This window comes from Arachis stenosperma, chromosome 10 (assembly GCF_014773155.1).
Source record: "Arachis stenosperma cultivar V10309 chromosome 10, arast.V10309.gnm1.PFL2, whole genome shotgun sequence".
Classification (NCBI taxonomy): Eukaryota; Viridiplantae; Streptophyta; class Magnoliopsida; order Fabales; family Fabaceae; genus Arachis; species Arachis stenosperma.
In genome coordinates, this window is record NC_080386.1 from 66441577 (window position 1) to 66452285 (window position 10709).

At 38.3% G+C, this 10709-nt stretch overlaps 1 non-coding gene across 1 annotated transcript; it reads left to right on the top strand.

Annotated features, from left to right (window-relative positions):
* Positions 1-6678: 6678 nt before the first annotated feature.
* On the top strand, positions 6679-6782 carry LOC130959290 (small nucleolar RNA R71). The gene has a single exon (XR_009078382.1). It is a non-coding gene; the product is annotated as a small nucleolar RNA R71 (small nucleolar RNA).
* Positions 6783-10709: the final 3927 nt, after the last annotated feature.

The window sequence follows — 10709 nt, forward strand, 5'->3', positions numbered from 1 at the left end:
ACAGAGATCGTATGGCTAATCAGCTGTTGGTTCTCGATCATGTAGGAATAGGATTTACTATCCTTTTGCGTCTGTCACCACGCCCTACAGTCGCGAGTTTGAAGCTCGTCACAGTCATCCCATCCCAGATCTTACTCGAAATAGCACAGACAAGGTTTAGACTTTCCGGATCTCAAGAATGCTGCCAATGGATTCTAGCCTATACCACGAAGATTCAAATCTTGGATTCAGAGGCCCCATTTTCAGAGGGGATTCGATGTGAATCGTTGTTTAGAAACCCAAGAGATATACATTCAAGCTTGTTTTCATGTAGAACAGAAGTGGTTGTCAATCACGTGTTCATAAGTGAGAATGGTGATGAGTGTCACACAATCATCACATTCATCATGTTCTTGTGTGCGAATGAATATCTTAGAATAAGTATAAGCATGAATTAAATAGAAGAACAATAGTACTTTGCATTAATACTTGAGGAACAGCAGAGCTCCACATCTTAATCTATGGTGTGTAGAAACTCCACCGTTGAAAATACATAAGTGATGAAGGTCCAGGCATGGCCGAATGGCGAGCCCCCAAAACGTGAACAAGAGATCAAAAGATGAGTACAATAGTAAAAAGTTCTATTTATACTAAACTAGTTACTAGGGTTACAAAAATAAGTAAATGATGCAGAAATCCACTTCTAGGACCCACTTGGTGTGTGCTTCGGCTGAGCATTGAAGCTTTCACATGTAGAGGCCTTCTTTGGAGTTAAACGCCAGTTTGTAACTTGTTTCTGGCATTTGACTCTAGCTTGCAACTTGTTTCTGGCGTTTAACGCTAGAATAGGGCAGAAATATGGTGCTGAACGCCAGTTTGCGTAGTCTAAACTCGGGCAAAGTATGGACTATTATAAATTGCTGGTAAGCCCTGGATGTCTACTTTCCAAAACATCCATTTCGAGTGCAGGGAGGTTGACGATTGGATTTTTGACGGTTTAGAATTTTTCAAATGAAATCTCGTCGAAGTATAGTCTCTAAACCAACAATAATCCTCTCATACAAAAATTTGTTTGTCACAAGTACAAACCCCTAAAATCTATAAACCGAAGTATTTAAACCTCGGGTCGTTCTCCCTAGGATTTACAATAAAGTGTCTTGTTATTGGTTGTGAGTTAATTTGGGGTTTTAGATGAGAAACATGAATAGTAAATGGTAAGAAAACTTTATTAACAAAATGGTCTTGGTAAGATTTGGTTGTCAAGGGTCTTCATCATTATCACTAGCCACAAGTATGGTAGTTGCAAGGATTAATCCCACTTAGTCATCCTTAAATCAATTAACAAAGGAAAGTCAAGTGAGTTATATCAATCCTAGTCCATAAGTCCTAGCTTTCCACTAATTGGATTAATGAAGGCTAGAGTTAATGGCTATCAACTAGCAATCAATTGGACACTAGTGACTCAAGAAATCCTAAGTTACCTTCTCAAGCCAAGAACATAAAATTCTAGACTAACATCCTCTCAAGCATTTCATCAAACACTTGGAGGGTAATGAGAGAAAGCATTTTTATTTGTAAGAATAAAAGGAATCAACAACTAACAATTACAAAGAATTAATCAAAACAACAATCAACAACATCACAATCACATGAATTATCTCAAATTGCATTATTGAAAGAAAACAAAATCAACACTAGATCCACAACAAAAATGAAGAATTGCAAGAATCAAAGTACATAACTAGAGAGAGAGAGAGAAGAGAAGAGTAAGAATTAATAAGGGAAAAGTAAATCAAAGCATGAATTAAACCTAAATCTAAGGGAAGAGATTAACCTAAACCTAATCCTAATTCTAGAGAGAAGTGAGAGCTTCTCTCTCTAGAAACTACTTCTAACACACTAAAACTAAGCTAATGGTCATTCCCCCCTCAATCCCCTTCAATCCTTGGCTCTTATATGCATTTTGGCGCCAAAGTTGGTTGCTAAAAACCTTCCCAAAATCGCCAGGCACGTGTTGCCTTAATGAGGTCATGTGCCATCATCGGCGCGTGCGCGCATGGTACGCGTGCGCGTCCTTGGCCTGTCTCGCAATGTGCGCGCGAGCGCCTTGTGCGCGTGCGCGTGCACGGCTGGCTTTGCTTCTTTGACTTTTTATGCTTCTCTCCACTTGTATGCTTCCTTCCTTGCTTCCTTTGATCCATGCCTGGCCTAGTTCAACCTGAGATTACTAGCAAACACATCAAGGCATCTTATGGAATCAAAAGAGGAAATAGAATTCATCAAAATAAGGCTTAAGAAGCATGTTTTTACACTTAGGCACAAATACGGGAGAGATAACAAAACCATGCTAATCTATAGGCTAAATGTGACAAAAGGTTATCAAAATACTCTAAATTCAATACAAGACAAACCCTCAAATTGGGGTTTGTCAGAGGTCAGAATCCAACAGCATCAGCAGTCCTTTTTCAGCCTCTAAATCAGATTTTTGCTCAGGTCTCTCAGTTTCAGCCAGGAAATACCTAAAATCACAGAAAAATATACAAACTCATAGTAAAGTCTAGAAATTTGAATTGTACTTAAAAACTAATAAAAATATACTAAAAAGTAACTAAATCATACTAAAAACTATATAAAGATAATGCCAAAAAGCGTATAAATTATCCGCTCATCACAACACCAAACTTAAATTGTTGCTTGTCCCCAAGCAACTGTAAATAAAAAGGATAAAAAGAAGAGAATATACAATGAATCTCACAATATCAATGAAACTTAGTCCCAATTAGATGAGCGGGGCTAGTAGCTTTTTGCTTCTGAACAGTTTTGGCATCTCACTTTATCCTTTGAAATTCAGAATGATTGGCATCTATTGGAACTCAGAATTTTAGATAGTTTTATTGATTCTCCAAGTTCAGTATGTTGATTCATGAACAGAGCTACTTTATGAGTCTTGGTCGTGGCCCTAAGCACTTTTTTTTCCAGTATTACCACCGGATACATAAGCTCCTCTATGTCTCTTCCTTGCCTTTGTTGCTCCTCCCTCATAGCTCTTTGATCTTCTCTAATCTCATGGAGAATGATGGAGTGCTCTTGGTGCTCCACCCTTAGTTGGTCCATATTGTAACTCATGCCTTCCAAAGAGGTGTTGAGTTGCTCCCAATAGTTGTGTGGGGGAAAATGCATCCCTTGAGGCATCTCAGGGATTTCATGAGAAATTTCCTCATTCTCTTGTTGAGGTCCATGAGTGGGCTCTCTTGTTTGCTCCATCCTTTTCTTAGTGATGGGCTTGTCCTCTTCAATGAGAATGTCTCCTTCTTTTTCAATCCCAGCCAAATTGCATAGGTGACAATGAGATTAGGAAAGGCTAACCTTGCCAAGGTGGATGACTTGTCAGCCACCTTGTAGAGTTCTAGAGGTATGATCTCATGAACTTTCACTTCCTCCCCAATCATGATACTATGGATCATGATGGCCCGATCCACAGTCATTTCAGATCGGTTGCTAGTAGGAATGATGGAGCTTGGATGAACTCCAACCATCCTCTAGCCACAGGCTTAAGGTTCGGTCTTCTCAATTGAACTGGATTGCCTCTTGAGTCTCTTTTCCATTGAGCTCCTTCCACACATATGTCCATGAGGACTTGGTCCAACTTTTGATCAAAGTTAACCCTTCTAGTGTAGGGGCGTGCATTTTCTTGCATCATTGGCAAGTGGAATGCCAACCTTACATTTTCCGGACTGAAATCTAAGTATTTCCCCCGATCTATTGTAAGCCAATTCTTTGGATTCGGGTTCATACTTTGATCATGGTTCCTAGTGATCCATGCATTGGCATAGAACTCTTGAACCATTAAGATTTCGACTTGTTAAATGGGGTTGGTGAGAACTTCCCAACCTCTTCTTCGGATCTCATGTCGGATCTCTGAATACTCATTCTTCTTGAGCATGAAAGGAACCTCATGGATCACTTTCTTCTTGGCCACAACTTCATAGAAGTGGTCTTGATGGACTTTTGAGATGAATCTTTCCATCTCTCATGACTCGGATGTGGAAGCTTTTGCCTTCCCTTTCCTCTTTCTAGAGGTTTCTCCGGCCTTAGGTGCCATAAATGGTTATAGAAAAACAAAAAGCAACGCTTTTACCACACCAAACTTAAAATGTTTGCTCGTCCTCGAGCAAAGGAAGAAAGAAGGGTGGAGAAGAAGAAAAGATGAAGGAGATGGAGGGGGTTATGTGGTTCGGCCAAGTAGGGGAAAAGTGTATAAGATGGTGAAAATGAGGGAGTGAAGAGGTGTATTTATAGGGAAAGAGAGGGGGAGTGGCCGAATGGACTTGGGTGGGTTTGGGAGGGAAAAAGGTTTGAATTTGAAAGTGAGGTAGGTGGGGTTTTTAGGGAAGAGGGGTGGAGGTAATTGGTGAAGAGAATATAGGGAAGATTATAGGATTTGATAGGTGAGTGGTGTTTTGGGTAGAGTGTTATAGAGATGTGTGAGGGGGAGAGAGAGAGGTAGGGTAGGTGGGAATTCTGTGGGGTCCATAGATCCTGAGGGGTCAAGGATTTTCTCATCCCTGCTCCAAATTAGGCGTGTAAACGCCCTTAGTGTGCAATCCTGGCGTTTAACGCCAGACTGCTGCTTGTTTCTGCCGTTAAAGGCCAGTTTTTATTCCTTTCCTGGCATTAAACGCCAGGCTGCAACCTGTCTCTGGCGTTTAACGCCAGTTTGTTGCTTCTTTCTGGCGTTTAATGCTAGTCTGGTGCTTCTTTCTGGCGTTTAACGCCCAGAATGGTGCCAGACTGGGCGTTAAACGCCCATTCTGCTACCTTTACTGGCGTTTAAACGCCAGTAAGCTTATCCTCCAAGGTGTGCTATTTTTAATGCTGTTTTTGAATTTGCTTTGATTTTTGCAGTTGTTTTTGTGACTCTACATGATCATCAACCTTAAAAAAAAAAAGAAAATAACATAGATAAATAAAATTGGGTTGCCTCCCAATAAGCACTTCTTTAATGTCAATAGCTTGACAGTGAGCTCTCATGGAGCTTCACAGATGTTCAAAGCATTGTTGGGGCCTCCCAACACCAAACTTAGAGTTTGAATGTGGGGGTTCAACACCAAACTTAGAGTTTGACTGTGGGGGCTTCGTTTGACTCTACATTGAGAGAAGCTTTTCTTACTTTCTCTCCATGGTTACAGAGGGAGATCCTTGAGTTTTAAACACAAGGTAGTCCTCATTCAATTGAAGGATCAACTCTCCTCTGTCCATATCAATTACAGCTTTTGCTGTGGCTAGGAAGGGTCTTCCAAGGATGATGGATTCATCCTCATCCTTCCCAATGTCTAGGATTATGAAATCAGCAGGGATGTAAAGGCCTTTGACCTTTACTAGCATGTCCTCTACCTGTCCATAAGCCGTTTTCATGGATTTGTCTGCCATCTCTAATGAGAATTTGGCAGCCTGTACCTCAAAGATTCCCAGTTTCTCCATTACAGAGAGTGGCATTAAGTTTATTCCTGACCCCAGGTCACACATAGCCTTCTCAAAGGTCATGGTGCCTATGGTACAGGAAATTAAGAATTTACCAGGATCCTATTTCTTTTGAGGTAATGTCTGCCTAGCCAAGTCATTTAGTTCATTAGTGAACAAGGGGGTTCATCCACCCAAGTTTCATTACCAAATAACTTGGCATTCATCTTCTTGATTGCTCCAAGGTACTTAGCAACTTGCTCTTCAGTAATATCTTCATCCTCTTCAGAGGAGGAATAGTCATCAGAGCTCATTAATGGTAGAAGTAGGTTCAATGGAATCTCTATGGTCTCTAGATGAGCCTCACATTCCTTAGGTTCCTTAACTGGGAACTCCTTTTTGTCCAGAGGACGTCCCATGAGGTCTTCCTCACTGGGATTCATGTCCTCCTCCTCCTCTCTAGGTTCGGCCACACCAAGTAAGGTTATGGCCTAGCACTCTCTTTTTGGATTCTCTTCTGTATTGCTTGGGAGAGTACTAGGAGGAGTTTCAGTGACTCTTTAACTCAGCTGGCCCACTTGTGCCTCCAAATTTCTAATGGATGACCTTGTTTCATTCATAAAACTTAGAGTGGCCTTAGATAGATCAGAGACTATGTTTGCTAAGCTAGAGGGGCTCTGCTCAGAATTCTCTGTCTATTGCTTAGAGGATGATGGAAAAGGCTTGCTATTGCTAAACCTACTTCTACCACCATTATTAAAGCCTTGTTGAGGATTTTGTTGATCCTTCCATGAGAGATTTGGATGATTTCACCATGAAGGATTATAGATGTTTCCGTAGGCTTCACCCATGTAATTCACCTCTGCCATTGCAGGGTTCTCAGGATCATAAGCTTCTTCTTCAGAAGATGCTTCTTTAGTACTGTTGGATGCATTTTGCAAACCATTCAGACTCTGAGAAATTATATTGACTTGTTGAGTCAATATTTTGTTCTGAGCCAATATGGCATTCAGAGCATCAATTTCAAGAACTCCCTTCCTCTGAGTCGTCCCATTACTCACAAGATTCCTTTCAGAAGTGTACATGAACTGGTTATTTGCAACCATGTCAATGAGTTCCTGAGCTTCTGCAGGCATTTTCTTCAGGTGAATAGATCCACCTGCAGAATGGTCTAATGACATCTTAGACAATTCAGACAGATCATCATAGAATATATCCATGATGGTCCATTCTGAGAGCATGTCAGAAGGACACTTTTTGGTCAGTTTCTTGTATCTTTCCCAAGCTTCATAGAGGGATTCAACTTCTTTCTGTCTGAAGGTTTGAACATCCATTTTAAGCTTGCTCAGCATTTAAGGAGGAAAGAACTTGGCTAAGAAAGCCGTGACCAGCTTATGCCAAGAGTTCAGGCTATCTTTAAGTTGAGAGTCCAACCATATTCTAGCTGTGTCTCTTACAGCAAAAGGGAAAAGCATAAGCTTGTAGACATCGGGATCAACTCCATTGGTCTTAACAGTATCACAGATCTGCAAGAATTCAGTTAAGAACTGAAAAGAATCTTCTGATGGAAGTCCATGAAACTTGCAATTCTGTTGCATTAGAGAAACTAATTGAGGCTTTAGCTCAAAGTTGTTTGCTCCAATGGCAGGGATTGAGATGCTTCTTCCGTGGAAGTTGGAATTTGGTGCAGTAAAGTCACTGATGAGCGGATATTTTATACGCTTTTTGGGGGTAATTTCATGTAGATTTTAGTATGTTTTAATTAGTTTTTAATAGAATTTTATTAGTTTTTAAGCAAAAATCATATTTCTGGACTCTACTATGAGAGTGTGTATTTTTCTGTGATTTCAGGTATTTTCTGGCTGAAATTGAGGAAGCTGAGCAGAAATCTGACTTAGGCTGAAAAAGGACTGCTGATGCTGTTGGATCCTGACCTCCCTGCACTCGAAATGGATTTTCTAGAGCTACAGAAGTCCAATTGGCACGCTCTCAACGGCGTTGGAAATTAGACATCCAGGGCTTTCCAGCAATATATAATAGTCCATACTTTGCACGAAGATAGACGACGTAACTTGGCGTTGAACGCCAAGTACATGCTGCTGTCTGGAGTTAAACGCCAGAAAAACGTCATGATCCGGAGTTGAACGCCCAAAACACGTCATAACTTGGAGTTCAACTCCAAGAAAAGCCTCTACTCGTGGATAGCTTTAGTCTCAGCCCCAGCACACACCAAGTGGGCCCCAGAAGTGGATTTCTGCACCAATTATCTTAGTTTACTCATATTCTGTAAACCTAGGTTACTAGTTTACTATTTAAACAACTTTTAGAGAATTATTCTGTACCTCATGACATTTTCAGATCTGAATTACATACTTTTTGATAGCATGAGTCTCTAAACTCCATTGTTGGGGGTGAGGAGCTCTGCAGCGTCTCGATGAATTAATACAATTCCTTTGCTTTCCATTCAAACACGCTTGTTCTTATCTAAGATGTTCATTCGCGCTTAATTATGGAGAAGGTGATGATCCGTGACACTCATCACCTTCCCCAAACCATGAACGTGTGCCTGACAACCACCTCCGTTCTACATCAGACTGAATGAGTATCTCTTAGATTCATTACGCAGAATCTTCGTGGTATAAGCCGGATTGATGGCGGCATTCATGAGAATCCGGAAGGTCTAAACCTTGTCTGTGGTATTCCGAGTAGGATTCTGGGATTGAATGACTGTGACGAGCTTCAAACTCCTGAAGGCTGGGCGTTAGTGACAGACGCAAAAGAATCAATGGATTCTATTCCAACCTGATTGAGAACCGACAGATGATTAGCCGTGCTGTGACAGAGCATAGGAACGTTTTCACTGAGAGGATGGGAGGTAGCCATTGACAATGGTGATACCCTACATAGAGCTTGCCATGGAAGGGACTTTTCGTGTGTTGAAGGATTTCAAGGAAGAGTTGAAGTTCAGAGGACAAAGCATCTCCAAAACTCCAACATATTTCTCATTACTGCACAACAAGTAACGCTGTTATTCTCTTTCATTTTTCCAATCAAATCTAATAATTCCAACTTATAATTTTAATTAATATCCTGACTAAGAATAATAAAATAAACATAGCTTGCTTCAAACCAATAATCTCTGTGGGATCGACCCTTACTCACGTAAGGTATTACTTGGACGACCCAGTGCACTTGCTGGTTAGTTGTGCGGATTACAAATTCGTGCACCAGTCACCAAGCATCTTCCTTACACCTCCACCATTGTTATTGGGTTCGGTCATCTCTACTTCTTTTTCGAAAATTTCAGTAAAGTTCTCTTCAGAGTGTTGTGTTTTAGTTTCTCTTAGCTTCCTCTTCAGAGTCCTTTCAGGTTCTGGATCAGCTTCAACAAGAATATTCTTATCCTTGCTCCTGCTCATGTGAAAAAGAAGATAACAGAAAAGAAGAGGAATCCTCTATGTCACAGTATAGAGATTCCTTTATGTGAGTAAAAGAATAAGAATGAAGGAAGAAGAAGAGAAATTCGAATACAAAGAAGGGAGGGGTTCGAATTTTGAGAAGAGAAGTGTCAGTAAATAAATAAAATAAATAGAAAGAGAGAGAGGAAAATTCGAAAATTAAAAGAAAAGAGAAGAAAAATATTTTTGTTTTTATTTTTATTATTAGTTAGAATTCAAAAATTAAGAAAGGGAATGAAATTAAAAGTTAAAAGAATTAGTTAAATAAAAAGAATTTTGAAAAAGAGAAAGGTAATTTTCGAAAAATTAGAGAGAGAATTAGTTAGGTAGTTTTGAAAAAGATAAAAATTTTAAAAATAAAAAAAAAGTATAAGTGGTTAATTGAAAAAAGATTTGAAAATCAATTTTGAAAAGATAAGAAGTTAGAAAAAGATTTTGAAATCAAATTAAAAGAGATATGTTTGAAAAGGTATGGTTGAAAAAGATTTGATTTTTAAAATTAAAATTGATTACTTGACTAACAAGAAACTAAAATATATGATTCTAGAATTTAAAGATTGAACATTTCTTAACAAGAAAGTAACAAAGTTCAAATTTTTGAATCAATCTCATTAATTGTTAGTAAAGTTTTCGAAAATTATGAAATAAAATTAAGAAAAAGATTTTGAAATCACTTTTTTAAAATTTTCGAAAATAATAAAAAAAATGAAAAATATTTTATTTTTGAAAAGATAAATTTTTGAAATTGAAATCTTGACTTGACTAACAAGAAACAACTTATTTTAAAAATTTTTGACTAAGTCAACCCAAAGATTTCGAAATTTATGAGTAAAATAAGGAAAAGATATTTTTTTTTTGAATTTTTTGAGGAAAGAGAAAAACCACAAAATGACTCAACATATAAAAATTTTGGATTAAAACAAATGATGCATGCAAGAGCACTATGAATGTCAAGATGAACACCAAGAACACTTTGAAGATCATGATGAACATCAAGAACTTATTTTTTGAAAAATTTTTAAGAAAAGAAAAACATGCAAGACAACAAACTTAGAAAATTTTCATGTTTAGACACTATGAATGCAAAAATGCATATGAAAAACAACAAAAGACACAAAACAAGAAAATATGAAGATCAAACAAGAAGAATTACCAAGAACAACTTGAAGATCATGAAGAACACGATGCATGAGTTTTCGAAAATTTTTTTAGAAAATTAAGAAGATGCAATTGACACCAAACTTAAAAATTGACTCTAGACTCAAACAAGAAACACAAAATAATTTTTTTGGTTTTTATGATTTTTTTAATTTTTTGGATTTTTCGAAAATTATTTTTAGAAAAACGAAAAAGAAGAAAAAATATTGAAAGATTTTTGAAAACTTTTTGAAAATAGAATAAAGGTTGAAACAAAAAGAAAATTACCTAATCTGAGCAACAAGATGAACCGTCAGTTGTCCAAACTCGAACAATCCCTGGCAACGGCGGCAAAAACTTGGTGCACGAAATTGTGATCTCAATGGCACCAACAACTTGGTACGCACAATTGTAATCTCAACTCTTTTTAACAACTTCGCACAACTAACCAGCAAGTGCACTGGGTCGTCCAAGTAATAAACCTTACGTTAGTAAGGGTCGATCCCACGGAGATTGTTGGCTTGAAGCAAGCTATGGTCATCTTGTAAATCTCATCAGGCGGATTCAAATAGTTATGGAGTTTTGATAAATTAAAAGATAAATAAGCATAAAATAAAGATAGAGATACTTATGTAATTCATTGGTGGGAATTTCAGATAAGCGTATGGAGATGCG